The sequence below is a fragment of the Podarcis erhardii genome, assembly GCF_964252035.2.
Source record: "Podarcis erhardii genome assembly, chromosome: 15".
Lineage (NCBI taxonomy): Eukaryota > Metazoa > Chordata > Lepidosauria > Squamata > Lacertidae > Podarcis > Podarcis erhardii.
In genome coordinates, this window is record NC_138505.1 from 40,216,981 (window position 1) to 40,236,011 (window position 19,031).

At 43.7% G+C, this 19,031-nt stretch overlaps 1 protein-coding gene and 1 long non-coding RNA gene across 8 annotated transcripts in view; one reads left to right on the forward strand and one right to left on the reverse strand.

The window, feature by feature from the left end:
* PITPNM2 (phosphatidylinositol transfer protein membrane associated 2) overlaps positions 1–19,031 on the reverse strand; it is a 186,349-nt gene that overhangs the window by 109,486 nt on the left and 57,832 nt on the right. The window lies entirely within an intron of this gene.
* LOC309330272 lies at positions 1,670–8,279 on the forward strand. Its single transcript, XR_014151402.1, has 3 exons — positions 1,670–1,943; positions 4,521–4,630; positions 8,174–8,279. It is a non-coding gene; the product is annotated as an uncharacterized lncRNA (long non-coding RNA).

Consider the following 19,031-nt stretch of genomic DNA (forward strand, 5'->3'; position numbering starts at 1 on the left):
ACAAGATCGAGACAAAAGAACCACATGTACTCACCTCCATCACATCACTTTCAAAACTCCAATGCAGGCAAAACATGGTTTGTTTTCAGCCTGACCGTGGCCGTATTTGGCTGTTGGGTCTTAAATTCACACATCTTCTCTATCTCTGCCCCAATTCCCTTTCTGACTCCTAGGTTTGGACAAACCACAGCTTGCAATCCCATCTCAATCAGCAAACTACAGTTTGAACTCATTCTCCAAAGCACAACTTCCAATTCTGCTCTGGAGGGCTTCCATAGTTTGGTGAGTTGGAATATAACAGCAAACCATGGTTTGGAGATCAGGGAGAGAATGGAAACACACAAGAGGAAGAGGGGAACACACAAGCTCAAGGTCAGTCAAACCATGGCTTGCCATTACTCATGAACTAGTCCAACAGCTTTTATTGTACCCATTTTCAATAGCAAAAAAAGGCTAAGCTTTTGACTTAGAGGGGGGAAACCCTGCAATGAGCACAACTTGTGGAAGCAAGAGAAGTGGGATTCTGTATTAGCTTTGGTAGAGAGGGTGCTAAAAAAAATGAAAAGAAATTTGCACCAAAACAGGCAGCAGATTGCAGCAATCTACAGCAATTCAATTCAATTAACTTCTCCTCATACTGATCATAAGGCTTCATCAATGTTTTTCAAACCTGGGTCCCCAGGTGTTGTTGGACTACAATTCCCATCATCTCTAGCTAGTAGGACCAGTGGTCAGAGATGATAGAGGAGTTATAGTCTCAAAACATCTGGAGGGCCGAGGTTGAGGAAGCCTGCCCTGGAATGAGTTGTTTGCAGCTGCTTCCTCACCACAGCTTACCGAAGCTCAGGAGTTGCTTTTCCACAATCAGCTGGTAACAGAATTAAGACAGTGGTTGCATATCACACTTAATATAATACTATATTCCCCACAGAAATTCAGGAGCGTCTGTCTTCATTTTGCAATTACTATCTTAAAAGATAAAATTAATGAGAAATTGCTCTGGCTGCAAGAAACTAAGACTAAAATCCCTGCCACCAACAACTCTCACAGGGAGCAGGAACTGACAAATTAAAGGCCAATTCATGAATGCCACAATCACAAAAGTAAACAGGAAGCCACTAACTAAAAAGGCATAATCCCCTCTAAAAGTAATGGGCGGAGGGAAGCTACTCATTAAAGGGACTGTCATGGAGACGTAGGGTCTTGTAAGTAAATTTCCTTTACTCTGAGTAAATGCAGTAGTGTGTTACGAGGGCAGGCATTTTTATGGGGAACATAATGCTACATTAAGTGAAATAACCCTTTAAATTATGAGTGCAGCTGACCTGTGGAAAAACAATACCTCAGTGGCATGAGAGGGCCCTAAGTCTGTTAGCTACATTAGTGTTCATAACTCATGAAATCATTGATTTCTCTCAAAATAGCATCACACAAATGATTAAGACGAAATAAAAGCTGGAAACAACAGTACTCAGCAATAAACCCTAAGTAATATACATTAATAGGAAAGCTGCCAATAGGACAACTAGGACTTCCAAATACTTCCATTACTGCCAAATTAGTAATTTATAGTTCTTGGCTATGCCCAATGTTCAATTACGTGAATCAGCACAATGGGGCACCAACATTCCCAAGTCTGACACAAAAGACCATACCAGGTATGAAAGTCACCCTTGTAGACAGAGACACTTCACTTAAAGTGGCCAGGGATTAACCTTGATTCAAGCCAGGCCTGCACAAGTTGTTATCTACCAAGTCAAATGCAGCCCATCAGTGACCAGCTGCAATTTGCCAAGATTTTGATAACCTCCCTGATTCTGCAATCTCAAGCAGACAGCAAAATCATAACATTCACCAACCATTTTGCTGAGCTGCTCTGCACAAGAGGTGAACTGCATTTTATCACACAAGATGTACAGACCGGCCTTGTATATTCAATACATGTATGTATATAATGCTATGTTGTCCATACAAATAGCTGGATTTGTCATTTTTTTGTTTCTGTCCATTTTGGCTTCTCTACATAGCTCTTTTTTCCAGCCTTAAGTTCAATTTACCCTATTTCTGCATCAATTTACAATTCCCCCGTAATGTTGGCACAAATATTTGTTTGCATTTTCATTCACATCTACCCTAATATATGCAATGTTGCCTAATATACATATTTTAGCAAGCAACTTTCCTTGACATAATGTAGTTTTGTACATTTTCACTAATATATGCATTTTTAAGCACACAGTCGCAGTACAAAATCTGGAGATGTGCAAATCTCAAAGGATTGCTGTGTTATGGTTCACTTGTTGATTTGGGAAGAGAGAATTACACAGGTTTGCAATAAAATATTAACTGAATTAATTTATCCCCAATCCCTAGTTCTATTTTAACACTTTATTCATATATTTTAGCACTCATGACAATAGCTTTATTCAGGCAATAAACCATTTGGTGGTTTATCGTTCCAGGAATGAGCTGCAGCAAGCTTTACATGTCAGCACCCTCTTCTCCCCTCTCCTCCTCCGGTGTGGCCAAGAGCCATTTTTTTCTAGTTTAGAATAACAGCAGTAAGCATTGCGCCTGAACCTGGATAAACTGTGGTTAGTTTTAACTACAGTTAAATTGAATAGAAGATTTCACTTCCCATTTCTGTCAACTAAAGTTAAACATTGTGTTGCAGCCCTAAGCTCTGGTTAATCTTAGCTATTATGCATTGAAACAAGCCAGCTTCATAAACTATGGTGAAACAGGCTTGATCTCTTCCTCATGGTGGCATCAGAGGAAAAGATGGGAGACAGCACAAGCCTGAGGTCTGTGCGCATAACATTAAATCATTGTTTCTCATTATGTTCTAACTGGGCATAGAGCTTCCACATCTGAAATCTATGAGTCAACAAGTCTCTAGTTCATTTCTCACCTTTGCCACAAATTCATACAGTGGATAGAATCAGGCCCTTGGTCCAGCTAGCTCAGCATCATTACTAGTAGCAGCTTTGCTCCTCCTACCTGGGGAATATTGTTTTAAGGATTGCTGACTTAATGTATGTGGAGTCCTTTGAATAATCAAATTAATATTGAATATTTTTATTATGAAAGCTCATTGATTGTAACAGACAGAAGAGTCAAATTTCAAAGGAGCAAGTTGATGAATCACAAGGATTATAACCACTTTTTCAAACTTAGCAAACAGATTCTAGTACAGGAGAAGAGAAAGTACAGGAAGAGAGGATGAAGCATTTTACAGTCTTTCTCTTTCCCTTACATACACACAAGGAGCGCAACTATCAGCACTATTGGAAGAGATGGTGTAATAATTAATAGAGAAAAAACAATACATTATGAAGGTTTCCTAAACAAGGCAAAACAAACAACTCCCCATTTAGGCAGGGGTTACGTTCCGAGGCACCACACATTTAAGTGAAATAGCATATATATATTGCGAACACCCTTGAAAAAGCCTGCAGAAAGCCTGCAAATGCTTGAAAACCCCTTTTAAAAACCAGCAGCACTTACCAGACTCCCTCCAAACTTCCTTGCTCAAACTCCAACTTTCAACAGGCCTCAAAGGCTCCTGGGATTGCACTTGCAATGACTTGTGGGATTGCTAGGCGCTGTTTTCACACCATTTTTGCTGTTTCCATGCTCTTTTGGGACTGTTTTTGCCCCTTTAAGTGCCACTTCTAGGTTCGCAGTGATGTGTGTGTGTGTGTATGCGCGCGCAGTCACGTGTGATTTGAACACGCATTAATGTGTTGTTGCCTGTATATGTTGCTGTTGGGACATCAGAGTAGTTTGGATAATCAAGAGTTCATCAAAAAGAAAAAGAACGGAGAGCCACAAACAGCTGTCTGCTTTTCAAAGATTGGAAGATGGTGAATGTTTAGGGCTGGGATATATATCAATATATCACCCCAAACTGGTTTGACGTGCATATTGTGATATTGGTTTCATAATTTTTGATCTGGCACTATATTGTGAATCATGATGTGTGGGGGTGCCAACCTGAATTTTTAGTGCTGCCTTGATATAATCCTTCTGAGTGCCCTTGGTGGCATTGTTGGTCCTAACATAAGGCTCTGCAGATGGTGAGAGGTGTTTCTGTGTTGGCGATGGGGGATAAATTCAATTCAGTTCACATTTAAAGGCAAACTTCCTAAATTTGCACTTTACAAAACAAGTACATGAACCAAAGGGCGATTGATTGTCTTTCAAAATCCTTCAAACTCTGCCATGCAGTTCTCCAGTCAAATCATGTGTACCGAAATGCATATGCGCGCGCGCACACACACACGAGAGAGAGAGAGAGGGAGTATACACACTGCCCTGCACTGTAGAATGGTGTGTTTCATTGTCAACCCTGCTATGAAATTAGAATGGAACAGGCTGAGGGGCTGGTGTTTGAAAAACAGTTGGAGGCTGGAGCTGTTATGTTTGCATTGTGTTGCGTTACTGAAAACTCACTCTGTATTAAAAACAAAAACAAAAACCCTTGTTTGACTCAAAAGAAGTGATGAAATGCATTACAGATGCAGTACTGGTATGTGGCCCCTGATCTCTGAATCTGCTATCGAGAATGTGAAGATGTTTATCTGAGTTGCAAAGAATTTTAGCGAAAGCCAGCAAAGGGTGAGGCAGGGTGAGCACGTGTCCAGATGAGGAAAAACTCTGGGCCATTAAGGTACAGAAGGGAACAACGCCATTTGACTTGGCCCCGATGCTTTGCACTGATTCACAGCAATCTGTGTAAATCCAACGTCACCATCCAGGAACATTTTCTCAATCCAATTAGTAACCCCTGCACAGAGAATTAGGAAATTGTAGGGAGGTCTAATAAGAGAAGAAAACATTGAAAAACTACACAAAGAGACCGAAACCTACAAAGTGCAATTGGTTAGACACAAGAATCACTGCTTCAAGAGAACACTAAAAGAAGCAAATGCATTTATGGGTCTTAATCTTTTTTGTGCTGTTAGATGAAGTCTGACGTCACCTTCTGAATTTAAGAGCTCATTAGGAGGCCAACATCAATTACAGCAGAAGGATGGACATGGGCCATATGCCATACAGCCATGCTGTAGCTATTAAATCTCGCTACAGGTCACAGGGCAGTCAAATACCTACTTGCAGCAGAAGAGAAAAAGAAATACATTCCTAAAAACCAGTTTTTAATTGAAACCCACAAACAGGAGCTCTTATTTCTTCCACCAACATTAATGGAAAAAGAATATTGAATTTTGGCCTTTTCTGCCATATTAAATGTGGCAGCCGCACACACACCCCTTGTAATGTTCCCAGCTCCGCACTGGCATTTTAAAACTTTAATGGCAGAAAACGTTGCAGCTAAATAGCCACTAGAAAATTAACAGAGAGTGTTATTCCATGCCTGAGAAAAGAAATGAAACAAAAACCGAGTGATGGGTGTTCCAAGCCTGCTTTATATAAGCGACACAGTCACGAATCGGGTTGGTGAGCAGTGAGGATAATCAAATAAGATTTAATCTCCACACAGAATAGCTGCTTTAAAGAAGTCCACACATTTTCCTACAACGGGAATGGGATGCACTAGTAGCATAGCCAATCCAAACCTTTTTGCTGCCTGTGACATAGTCAGTTGACGTTTAATGACAAACGCACCCAATCTGCACTTTTGGAAACAGTATGCAAACCGAAATGCAGCCATCCTTCAAACTGTTCACTTCTCCATGTTCTCCAGTCAAGTAATGTTTAGAAAAATCACACATTCCGCAGCTTCCTGCTGAAATTGTGTAACTTTTCATATGGCAAATGTGCTGGGGTTGTTGGTGCTTTTTTGTCCTGCTTTTGTTTTGTTACAGCACTCCAGGCAGCAGTAATGCAGTAACACTGGGGAAGCATCTCAGAACAACTAATAAAACAGAATGATGTGTGGTCCATTATAAGTTCAATACTAACACACTGTTAGGGGTCAGGAACATGTTGCAGAATACACCATGTTTTTTTTAAAAAACCACACAGTCTGGAGGGTCTTAGAATCTGTTCACATGCCCTAATTCTTTCAATTTGAACTTCCCTGTCTCCACCTTCCTCTTCTCTTTTCTCTCCATCATTCTCTTTCTCTATCGTACTCCTGACCCACGCCCTTCTGAAACATGAAGCTAAAAATACCTAGTTAAATATATACGTGAACAACATTGAAAAAGAAGGAAGGTAGGGAGAGCTGAAAATAGTCCACAACAAAGCAGCAGGGAAGGAATCTGCTGGAAATAGACACTGCAAAAACTCAAAAGGACATATTTGAAGAGGGTGCGTTGGCAGCTATGAGATGGCGAGCCTGACAATCAAATAATTGCCAAAATTACTGTTATACAATAATGGATCCTTGGAAGATTAGATTTTTCAAGGGCCAGCTGTGGAGAACTGGAAAGATATATGAATTTCTCAGAAACGCCAATTTATAACTGAGGCTTCGGTGTTATGAGTTTGGCCTTTGGTAGACTTTTAAACAAGATTAATTGTTCCTGAAATAACAGGAAACGTTCTGTCTAGGGGTTTCCTCAGCCAACCCCATTATTACGCCCATTGTTTCTCCTCTATCACCACCATCCACACACCTGCCAAAGGTATCTTTGGGGAAGCAGCACTTTCCAAAACAATATGCAAATCAAAACACACCCATCCTTTGAAATTCGCCCTTCTCTGAATTTTGCAATGCAGTTCGCCAGCCAAGCAAATAACTACAGAAATGCATATACTGGGGGTATGGTCTGCACAGAAATCCACATATTTGTGAAAACTGTATACTTTGATGCATTATATTTGGGTAAGCGATCAGTCTGAACACCACCAAAATGCTGAACACCCTCCATGGTCCACCTGTTCTGTGTCCATTGTGGGCATTTGAAAAAGACTGTCAAGGTATCACTTGACACTTCCCAGTCTTTGAAAAGAAGAAAGATGTTTGTGGCTCTCTGCTCTTCTTCTTCACTAATATCATTCTCTTTTTATATGAACTCTTGTTGTCCAAACTATTCTGATGTCCCAAAAACACCACATAGAGAAACTTGTGCTGTATATGGCTTTGTTTAGGAAACCTTCATCATGTAATGATTTTTCTCTGAAAAAGAAAAAGAAAACCCTTTTAGCAACCTAGGAACCATAGCCTACCATGAGCAAACCTTGGCTTTGGCTCATGGATACTGGGGAGAAAGCTTAACCACAGGTCTTGGTTCGGACAACACACTTAGCTCACTTAGAAGGAAAAGGACACTTAGAAGGAGAAGGACACTGACAAACTGGAACGTGTCCAGAGGAGGGCAACCAAAATGGTCAAAGGCCTGGAAACGATGCCTTATGAGGAACGGCGAAGGGAGCTGGGCATGTTTAGCCTGGAGAAGAGGAGGTTAAGGGGTGATAGGATAGCCATGTTCAAATATATAAAAGGATGTCACATAGAGGAGGGAGAAAGGTTGTTTTCTGCTGCTCCAGAGAAGCAGACATGGAGCAATGGATCCAAACTACAAGAAAGAAGATTCCACCTAAACACTAGGAAGAACTTCCTGACAGTAAGAGCTGTTCGACAGTGGAATTTGCTGCCAAGGAGTGTGGTGGAGTCTCCTTCTTTGGAGGTCTTTAAGCAGAGGCTTGACAACCATATGTCAGGAGTGCTCTGATGGTGTTTCCTGCTTGGCAGGGGGGTGGACTCGATGGCCCTTGTGGTCTCTTCCATGATTCTATGATTCTATGAGCTCAGCTTGCGTGGTCTTGTTAAGTCAAAGTTTGGCTTAGAGTGTAAAGTAAAGAGGACACTGATTGACACTGCTACCATTTTTTCAAGATGATAGGCATGGAAATGTTGTTGTGTTGTTACTCCCAAACAAACACTTCTAAAAACTTCAGTTTGGTGGCAAAACTTATCATGTTGAGTTTATTTTTTTAGTCAAGAAAGCCAAAAGAAGCAATAGCACTCTGCTAAAATCATGTCTTGTAACAGTGCAAATGGTGTACAATTAGAAAAAGAAAGAACATACCATAACGTATGTTTTCCCTTCTGTCTCTATATATAATAGGGAAAGGATATTTTGGCTGTCTTTTCTCTTGGAGATGCAAGACAGAAAAGCATTATGCAGCCAATAATAGCCTTTTAATTGTCAACAGGTGCAAAGTGACTACTTATTATACCTATTATTTCCCTTTGTCTGAGGTTGCTCTGAAAAAGCACTAAGAAGAAAAATGGGTGTGCACGGAACACAGATAAGAGAATTCTGTAGATTCCGAGGCTGATCAAAGTTTTCAGGAAAAGACCAGAGTTTTAAAGGGATCAATTCTCATCCCTATGTGCCAGTTACAGCTAGGTAGCCGTGTTGGTCTGCCATAGTCAAAACAAAACAAATTCCTTCCAGTAGCACCTTAAAGACCAACTAAGTCAGTTCTTGGTATGAGCTTTCGTGTGCATGCACACTTCTTCAGATGTGTATCTGAAGAAGTGTGCATGCACACGAAAGCTCATACCAAGAACTGACTTAGTTCATCCCTATGTGGTCACCTTGAGGAAGTTCTTACCCAGGAAAATGTCTGTTTACAGTGGTACCTCGGGTTAAGTACTTAGTTCGTTCCGGAGGTCCGTTCTTAACCTGAAACTGTTCTTAACCTGAAGCACCACTTTAGCTAATGGGGCCTCCTACTGCCGCACGATTACTGTTCTCATCCTGAAGCAAAGTTCTTAACCCGAGGTACTATTTCTGGGTTAGCGGAGTGTGTAACCTGAAGCATTTGTAACCTGAAGCGTATGTAACCTGAGATACCACTGTACAAGCCTGTAATAACTTTTGAATCTTCACTAGGTAAAGCTTTCTGTCAACAGTATCATGTGAAAGGCTTTGTATGAATTAGAATCTTCAGAAATATGCTTCTGGAGGTTTATAGCAGGAGTAGTCAACGTGGTGCCCTCCAGCCAACATGGGTGCTGGGATTTGCAAAACATCTGGATGACACTGAGTTGGCTAACTCTGATTTAGAGGGTGGTGTTTCTTTGTTTCTTTGTTTGTTTGTTTAATTTGCTTTGCCCAGCACCCTTCAAGACTGATTTCTCAGCTAGGCAAAATAAATGTGGGGAAGAGAACGCTCCAATTATTAAATCACTGAGGGTAATGAATGCTCACATAATTTAATTGGTGCTTCAATGCAAGGGCCCAATTTCGCTGCAGTGGTCTAAATGTTTAATATCTGTGTCTTCATGCCTGACATTAACAGATTAGCAACACAACACTTCTCCCAGTTTGTCTCAAGAAGAACTATTGAGAATAAAAGCATTCAAAAATGATCAAGTGAAAACGAAAAGAAGCATCTCGTAGCAACTGAGACCAGACTTCCAAATCAGTTTCTAATATGGTTTCAGATCCTGCAGATTCCTCATTACCTTTTCAACGGTGTGTTCAACTTCTCTCTTTCTCTCTCTCTCTCTCTCTCTCTCTCTCTCTCCCTCCCCCCCCCCCCCCGCTTTCTTTGTTTTGTAAACCATGATTTGGTGTCACTACTGCTGCAAATCACTATCTACACCAGCACTGACATGAAATCCAGACTCTAATAGCTTCTAAATAATTCATAGGCTTCCAGAATATGTTCAGGCTGTGAAGCAAGGCAAGAGGCACTGTGAGGACTGAGACAACATGGCGCTCTGCTTCTGGTTGCTGTACAAAACAAGGCACATTCATCTGAAAACATAGATGCAGAGAAGTCAAAGCATGCATCTGCAAGGGTGTGTCTGCTTGTCTTCTGCCTTGCTCGAAATTAAGAAACAGCGCTTCCCTCCCACCCAAAAACCTGTATTTTTTATTTAAGTCTCAGACAGTTTCACTGTTGCCCTATCAGGCATGCAAATGGCTAAGGAACCAGCATGGCTCCAGGGCCAGACTGGACGTGACTAGAGACACAGAGCAGGAGCAGCTCTATCTTTCTAGGAACATCCAGTTCTGCCTGAAATTGGTGCATCTAAGCTCAGCTGAAACATGGAAGAGGTTATGAAGAATCAGTACAGATACACAGCGCACCCTTGCCTCCCCATTAGGGTGAGCTCATCCTTCTTTCTTTCATTCACTGAAGATGCTCATATTAGCCTTTAAACCTCTAAACCATTTGGGACCAGGTTATCTGCCGCCACCCATACAAGCCTGCTCAACTTAAAGTTCAGCATCGGTGATCCTTCTCTCTGGTCCATCATTGAGAGCCACCAGATGAGAGATAACAAGGCACAGGGCCTTTACTGTGGTGGCTCCACATCTCTGGAATAACCTCCCCCGACAAGTACATATAGCTTCCTCTTTGCAGGCTTTTAGGAAGACGTTAAAGACTTCTTTATTTCAACCTGCATTTGGTTAATTTTAGTGAACTGTGCTTTTTAATGAGTTTTTATCTGCTGTTTGTCATTTGTCATTTAATTATGCCTGTATTTTTTAATATAGTTTGGGGTGTTGTGTCTTGATTATTTGTGGAAGGAAGGATGAACAAGGATAGGCTTATAAATTAGTACAGAGGTGAAAAAGAAATAAATAAAACCACACGCAATGAGAACATTGATCTGGACGCAGCCTTGGGAAAACCTCCGCCTCTCTCCATTAATCACTGGATAACAAACCAAGCGGACTTAGCAGGTAATAGAAATTCTGCAGGCTCTCTGCCAAACCAAAAATCCTTTAAAACGTGCCTAGATGAAGAAAGGTGGTACATCCAAAACCATCCTCAGAGGTTTGACAAGGTCTCAACTAGTTTCGTTCCCCATTAATGATGAGCGCAGGGGAGGGGTTTAATAAAAAACGGCTGGCTGGCTGGCTGTGAGGGACTTTCGTTCATTTATCTTGAAACAATCTCTATGCCTAGCAGGGTACTGTTGACAGAGCTGTGGCAATGACTTGAGCACACAACTGCAGCCTGGTTCTTCCCCCTGCCTAGCCACGGCTGGTGACTGATGCAAAACAGCGTTGTCTCAACAAAAAGTATTTTCCCATCTGACTCTCCAGACAGACTATCAACAACAGCATAGACTGAAAAGCAGGCAGAAAGTCGGCCTTTAACTAAACACAAGAGAAAGTATTGTGTTTAGAAGCAAGTTTGCTTATTCCTAAAGGAAGACGTGTCAGCTCTGATTTACATGAATCATGTCCTGCAGTCGGAATATTCTGACTAGTAAAAACTGATCCAAGAAAGGGGGGGCAACACCCCACCTCACCCCACTAAGGATGATGGGACCTAGGTATGCATGTGTGATGGTGGTGAAAAGGACAAAGGAGACACAGTCTGCCATTTTTTTAGTTTTCCTTACTGGCTGGGACTGATGGAAATTATAGTTCAGAACATCACCAGGTATGCAAAGGCTGGACAAGACACAATGGCCACATGTGCGCCTCATATTGAAAGCACTATTATACCACTAACAGTCAGAATAGTTTAATAGTCAATCCCTCTTCCCAGGGAATTCTGGGAACTATAGCTCAGTGAGTAGAATAGGGGGTCTCCGAGCAACTCTCAGCACCCTTAACAAACTACACTGCCCAGGATGCTTTGGGAGAGTGCTATATAGTGCAGATGCAGTCTATGATTTCTATAGGCTGGAGGTGTTTTAGAGAGCTGAAACAAATCTCTGCCCATAGTGTGTATATTCATCCTACTGACGCATTGCACAAACAGGCACTGTAGGTTTATACTTTCTTTGAAAAAACCTGCAAAATTTGTTTGACCAAAGGTGATGAATATGTGCAGAAGTGGGAAGCGACCTCTCTCTTACTCCCAAACCATTCTCAAGTCTCTTCAAAAATATCATCTGTCTTCCCAGTGGAATATAAATTTGCAGAAAGCTCTTTGAATGCTGGAAATTCACTTTATACAGAAGCAAGCAGCAAGCAGTTTTTTCAAAGCACATTTAGGTAGCTGCCTTGACTTTACCATCTGCCCTAATAGTTGGATTATTCACAAGTGTTTAAAAAAATGCAGCTGCTTTATCAACATGAGTCATCAAAGAACCCCCCAAACACTGGTGCTGAGCAATGTTGCTGGAAGAAGCAAATGGCCACGGAAGGGTCTATTTCCCCGGTACAGGAAGGCTGGAGACTGGGAGAGAGCTCAGCTTGAAGGTCTGGGAAGGGATGAGTCGCAGCAGAATGAAGCAGGCCAACCCAGCAGATTAATTTTAACCACATGACTAATAATTGACTACAAAAAAAGCTGAGTTGTGTTAAAAAGCAGGGACTGTCCATGATGCATCACTGAGCTGCCTACACCTTCGACAAAACTGGTTTTTACACACAAGCAGAGCATTCCCCTCTCCATTAGACTTGTATTCGCTAAAGGACTCTCCTACTTCCCCATCCCAATTTTAAAAATAGTTCAGCTTTGCATGATGAAGAAACACAAAGGTAGAACTATTCTGGACATCTAGTGAAGTACTGGCTGTGTATATTCCTTTTTCCTTTTCTTTTTGCATAAACAAACTGTCTGGAGGGGAAAGGCACATGCACAGTGACGAATGAGAGAGAGAAAAGAATCCAAATATAGAAACTGTAGATGCAAATGACTGCACCCAAAGCAAAGCAGCCCTATTACTGGACTAGGGAACCACAGGAAAGTGAGGCAATTTGAGGACACCAAAACAGAGCCTATAAGCCACACAAAAGTTAGTGGAGCAGCTGGATGGGCAGCAGTGGGTGGGGGGTGGGGGGCATACTTTGGAAAAGGTTTCCTGCCTCCTTGCCCAGAGGTGATGGTTGCTTTTGAGCCTGGGCTAGACAGAATTCAAGGAAAGATTTGAAGGTATCCTGGTTAAGGGGGACATCGCACTTTCAAAAAGCAAATTAGTAGAAATACTTCATGAAAATTCATCAGCAACTTAATGTGAATTTTTCCAAATATAAACATTTTGGAAGCACAATTTTGTCCCAAATACACATTTTTGCAAAGCCATTTCATTTTTCTAAGCTTTTTCGCTACTATATGCATTTTTATGCAGATTTTACCATAGTATGTGCATTTTTGTAAACCTTACTTGGCTGGAGAACTGCTCTGCAAAATTCAGAGAGGTGAGAACTTCAAAGGATGGCTGTGTTTCAGTTCATTTATTGTTTTGCAAAGTGCAAATTAGGTAGGGTTGCCTTTGAATGCCAAGAATCAAATTTCTCCAGCCTCCCTACTCACGTAGAAGAGTCATTCCCACCTAAGGGACGAATGCAGCACCTCCAAACTCAAAGTATACTTCCCCCACTTCAAAATTATTGTTTTCATCATATGTAAATGTATGCAGGCTTACTCAATCAATTAAATTGATTTTTTTCATTCAGGTGACAGCCTGATACACAATTTATATTAGTATTACTAAATGTCATGAGAGGGAAATGTAGTTCTGTCACTTTCTTCAGCAATCACACAACAGTTGCAAAGGTCTAAATGCCCATTTTTTGTTTAAAATTCAGACCTGGCAAGAGCTGGGATTGTTCCCCCAGAACTAGGCAGCCTCCACCAGAGACAGATTTGTGATGTGTGCTCCTTGCAAATCATAGCATGATATCAAATGTAATTAACTTGAAATCCAGGCCAGTCGCTTAGCATTAGTAACCCAAGCAAGTCACCATGAATTCTTAAGACATCAAATCCTCAAACCCCAGTTTAGGAACAAATTGGCAGCTGTGGTGTGTGTGTGTGTGTGTGTGTGTGAGAGAGAGAGAGAGAGAGAGAGAGAGAGAGAGAGAGAGAGATATTTTTGGCTGGCTAATGCTAAAAGGGGGGGGGGGTTCAGTACTTGAGGGAAAGGAGACTATAGTTGGATTACAGCTCTTCTTGGGATTAGGAAACCACTGTGCCAGTTTCCAACCCCCAAGACCCTTGCAAAATAAGTCAGGCCGCACATTAATAATGCTACATTGAATGTCAAAACAAGAGCACAAGTTTTGCTTAAAATAGGTTCTGCCAATTTTGGGGGTTGGCAAAACCTGTGTAATCCCTCTAGTTTATAGAGCTCTCAAAACAAATATACTACAGTGCATTTCCCCTTTCTATTTAAAATAAAAGGAAAAGGAGGAATATTCAAGCCACCTGCTCAAGAATGTTAGGGTGGTCTAACAAAGTATTGTGGGGGAGGCGGGGGGGGGGGAGGAGAATGAACTAGACGTAGAAATTTATTAAACAAACTGGGAGTACAAACACACTCCCCTCCCTGCTTTTCCCTACCAACTCTCCCTGCATCTCATATGCAATTCCCATCCAACGACAGGAACATGGTTCAATTCCTTTCCCTATGTCCCCCATGGGAGCCAACACATTGAAGAGAGAGAAAAAGGTATGTCCCACCAGGCCTGCATCAGGACCAGAACTCAGCCAGCATCCTCTGCACACGAAGCAATGACCAGGCTAGAGACGAAAGAGAAGCAGGGTGTGGCACACTGGACCTTTGCCACCCAGCCCAAGTCTTGCTTGGTGGTGAATACTCCGCAGGTCCTGCTTGGGAATATGTGGACTGAGCTGGGCGTCTCTGGGAAGCTGTCCTAGGTCCTGTTTTGGCGTTTAACTGTAAACACACTAAATTACTGTTTACTGCCAAAGGAGGCTTACAAGTATAAAAACCAATTGCGCAATCATTAAAATATAAACATAACCAGAATTAAAATACACAATAAAATAAACTTGTTAAAACTCATTCACATATACACACCTATAATTAAAATGTGCAATAAAACAAGCCCATTTAAACAAAATAGGAAGTGTGGGTTGAGAAATTTTGCCTGGCCCCCCCACTGAATCTCCGCATGGCCTGAATAGGACATTGTTGCTTACTTGTTCATAGCGACGGGGTTTGGAATGCATAAACTACAACCAGAGGGCAAGATCCTGCTGAGGAGTGAGGGGGCTACCCCAGATAGGGCTCCGTGTCGAGTTTTTGGAGGCAGAGAAGCAAATTCTCCATTAAAGAGGAACACACAGCAAACGCCTCATTTGGGGCTTTTTTAGTTTAGGAAAAAAGGCAGGTAAAATGGGGGAAATGACATAGGTGTATAAAATTATGCATAATGCAGAGAAAGTGGATTTCCCCCTTTCATCATACTATAAGGGTCACACAAAATAGCACATGGTTAAACTGCAGTTAAACCTTGAGATGTAGCAAGGGCCACTATTTTGGGCAGCTTTGAAAGGGTTTTAATTAACATCAATTAACAAGGGATACTGGGAACTGGGCAGAGCTGATCGAGGTGAACCACGATAAGAAAGTGGCTGCCACAGAACGCTCTGTGATCACCTAGCAAATCAAGCACCTGACCTTGGACTCCATGACCCCGAAGACCAAGGAGGTGGAGAGACGGCTACAAGTTGAGATGGCTGTATTCCGCCTCCAGGATCAGAGGCATACAGAATACAGTACCAGTCTCTGTGGAACAACTGTGGGAAGGGGTTGTGGCACTCAGCTCCTGCTCTGCCTTTGAAGAACATGTGGTTGGCCACTTTGGGAAAAGGATGCCGCAGGTTGCATGCCAAGACCCTGTGACTCCACAGTTCCCTAGGAAAATGAATAACCACACTGGACAACAGCATATTGGCTCTTTGACTTGAATATGGCCACATATTTTATCGGTTACAGTAGAAAATGTTTTGGTGTGGGTAGAGTGTTGCTATGTCACTCCAGTCCATCTGCTGGGAGTGCACGTAAGGGTAAAACACATCTTGGGAGGATGCCCTATGTTCCTGCATCAATTAGGGGTACCCCTCCGTGGGTTCCCTGTTGGAGGAGTCGTATGGCACCAGCCCCTGTCTGGGCATCGGACAGAAGCCACGCCTCCCGGATCCTTTTAACAGGATACGCTTTTCCAAGGAGGGGCAGGCAGAGGCTACAGCCTCCCCTCTGACCAATAATAATAATAATAATTTTTATTTATACCCCGCCCTCCCCAGCCAAGGCCGGGCTCAGGGCGGCTAACAAGCAATAATAAAAACAAGCTGAATGAATACAACTTAAAAACAAGATTAAAATACATTAAAATATTGAAACAATAAAATATTAAAATGCAGCCTCATCATAGGAGGAGAAAGGAAAAAGAAAAAAGAAAAAAGAAAGGGGGGAGGGAATCAAATTGGCCCCAAGCCAAGAGCTATGTTTCCCAATGCCTAACCATCTTATAAAGTTGTGACGATTGCTACGAGGTAGGAGAAAACCAAATAGTTGGTGCCAATTTGCCAAACGGAAAAAAGCCCCCAAAATGGTGGCCGACTTGGTCCATAGCAAGGTCGAAGCAAGTAAAAGGCATAAAATCAAGGGAGGGATGGTGGAAGATTCGGGGAAGAAAAGCAAGGAAGGCTGTAATGGTTCTAGGGGTTGCTCGTGCGTAAATTGGCGCCACGCTTGGCTGAGTTCCCTGGGTGAACCCTTTCTGTCTGGACCCGTGGCTGTCTCAATCGCTGGCAGAATCCGTCAGTCGGCATTTCTTGAACTTCTTCCAGCAAAGAAGCTCTTTGACGCCTAGTCTCCGCCTACTCTCCCTGCGCGGAAGTCTTCCGCGCAGGGAGGGTGTGGGCAGCGGAGGACCCGTGCTCTCCCCGCTGGTCTCTGGTGAGGAGTCATGGAGCCACCTCACCGATTCCCTCATCTGCCCCCCTTCTCCACTGGTGCTACACTGATTTCCCTCCCCAATAGCTGGGCTGCTTCTCTCCCTCCTGGGACGCTCTCCGTAATCCCTCTGGAGCCCTCCCTCCTCCTCTGGCTCCGATGGCAGTTCCCTGACATCCACCTCCTCCCCAGGACCCCCTCCACCCCCGGCGCGATTTTCTGATTCAACCTTGTCTCTTCCCTCGCCAGATGATGGGGGGAATCCCCTGAAGGAGCTGTCACCATCCTCTGAGGATTCAAACTTCTTGCACCCTCCCTTTAGGGGTAACCCTTGGGTTGACAACCACACCCGGTCTCCCACCCGTATGGCCTCCCCCTCCCGACGGTGCTTGTCCGCCTGCCTCTTGTAAACTTCCTTGGCCGGCTCCAAGTTCATCTTGAGTTGCTGGTGCAAGGCCTCCATTTCTTCTACAAACTGCTCAGCCACAGGTACACTCCATCCTTCCTCCCCCCTCCCCGGGAAGGCCCTGGGGTGACACCCATAATTGGCCATGAATAGGCTCATTCCCGTGGACACATGTTCAGCGTTATTGTACGCAAATTCAGCCAACGCTAGTTTCTCTACCCAATCGTTCTGTCTCTCGCTGATGTAGCAGCGTAGGTATTGCTGGAGTATACCATTCGCTCTTTCTGCTTGTCCGTTGGTTTCTGGGTGCCTCGCCATTGAGAAGCCCACTTCGACCTGCAGCAAGCTCATGAGCTTCCTCCAGAACCTGGAAGTAAATTGTTTCCCGCGATCTGAGATTACCCTCGAGGGAGCCCCGTGCAGCCTGAAAATGTGATCCACAAACAACCTGGCTGTCTCCTCTGCCGTCACCGCATGTGAGCAAGCTATGAAATGGCACATTTTTGTCAGTAGATCGACTACTACCATGACTGCTGTCCTCCCCCCTTGACTTGGGGAAATCTGTCATAAAATCAATGGACACCACCTCCCAGGGCCTTTCCGGTGTAGGTAAGGGTTCCAGTAATCCTGCGGGGGCAGCCCTCTCCCCCTTTACCCTCTGGCATCGGTCGCACCCCCGCACATATTCCCGTACGTCTTCCCTCACCTTTGGCCACCAGAACTGCCTGGTGACGAGCAGCATGGTCTTGTGCTGTCCAAAGTGCCCAGCTGTTGGGTTGTCATGGAGTTGTTTAAGTACCTTCCCCCTCAAGGTCTCCCCCGGTACATACAGTGCCCCCTTATAGTACAGTAGCCCTTCCTTTTCCTCAAACCCTCCATGGTCTTCCCTTCCGTCCCGGAGTTCCCTGATTTTCGCTTGAGCGAACACGTCGTCTCTAGTAAGTCCTGCCAGTTCTCGTTTCCCAACCAACGCTCCCCCACACACCCATCGGTCCTCGGGAAACACGTGTCGGACCTCCGGTGGTCCCTCTCCTTCCATGTACTCCGGTTTCCGGGAGAGAGCATCTGCTCTTACGTTTTCCTCTCCCAGTACGAAAACTTGGAGAACTCCTGGGCCCATCGAATCTGTCTCTGGTTGAGCACTCGGCGGTCCGCCAGTATTCCAAGTTCTTGTGGTCAGTACAAACCTGGATCTTGTGCTGCACCCCTATCAACAGATTTCTCCATTGCTGAAAAGCCGCATAGATCGCAAGCAGTTCTCGGTCGTACACTGTATAGTTTTGCTCTGACTTGCTCAGCTTCCTTGAGAAAAAGGCACACGGCTTCCAGTCCTGCTTGGCCCCGGGCTGCAAAAGGACCGCTCCAACGGCTCAGTCGGACGCGTCCATCTCCAGTCTCATGGGTTTCTCCAGATCAACATGCAGGAGCTGCTCTTCCGAGGCGAACACCTTCTTCAGTCTTTCAAAGGATTGCTGGGCACTTTCTGTCCACACGAACTTCTTTTTGCTACTGAGACAATCTGTGATGGGCGCTGTCAAGTGAGCGAAGTTCTTTATGAACTTCCTGTAGAAGTTGCTGAACCCTAAGAACCTCTCCACATCCTTCCGGGTTTTGGGGGCTTTCCATTCCAGCACTGCCTTCACCTTGCCTGGGTCCATAGCTAGGCCCTTGTCTGACAACTTGTACCCCAGGAACTCTACCTCTCTGGTGTGAAATTGGCATTTTTCCAGCTTGACCCACAACTGATGCTTCTGCAGTCTCTGTAGCACTTCCCTGACGTCTCTGACGTGTTGCTTCTCATTGTCCAAATAGATTAAAGGCTACACAATTCTTGTACAGCAGGGGCCCCAACACGTGGTGCATGAATCCTTGAAAGCAGGCGGACCCCGATTGTAATCCAAATGTCATGACTAAGTACATCATCCAAAAAGGCTACACAATTCTTGTACAGCAGGGGCCCCAACACGTGGTGCATGAATCCTTGAAAGCAGGCGGACCCCGATTGTAATCCAAATGTCATGACTAAGTACTCAAAAGCCCCCAGGGGGGTGAACATGGTAGTTTTCCATTCGTCCCCCT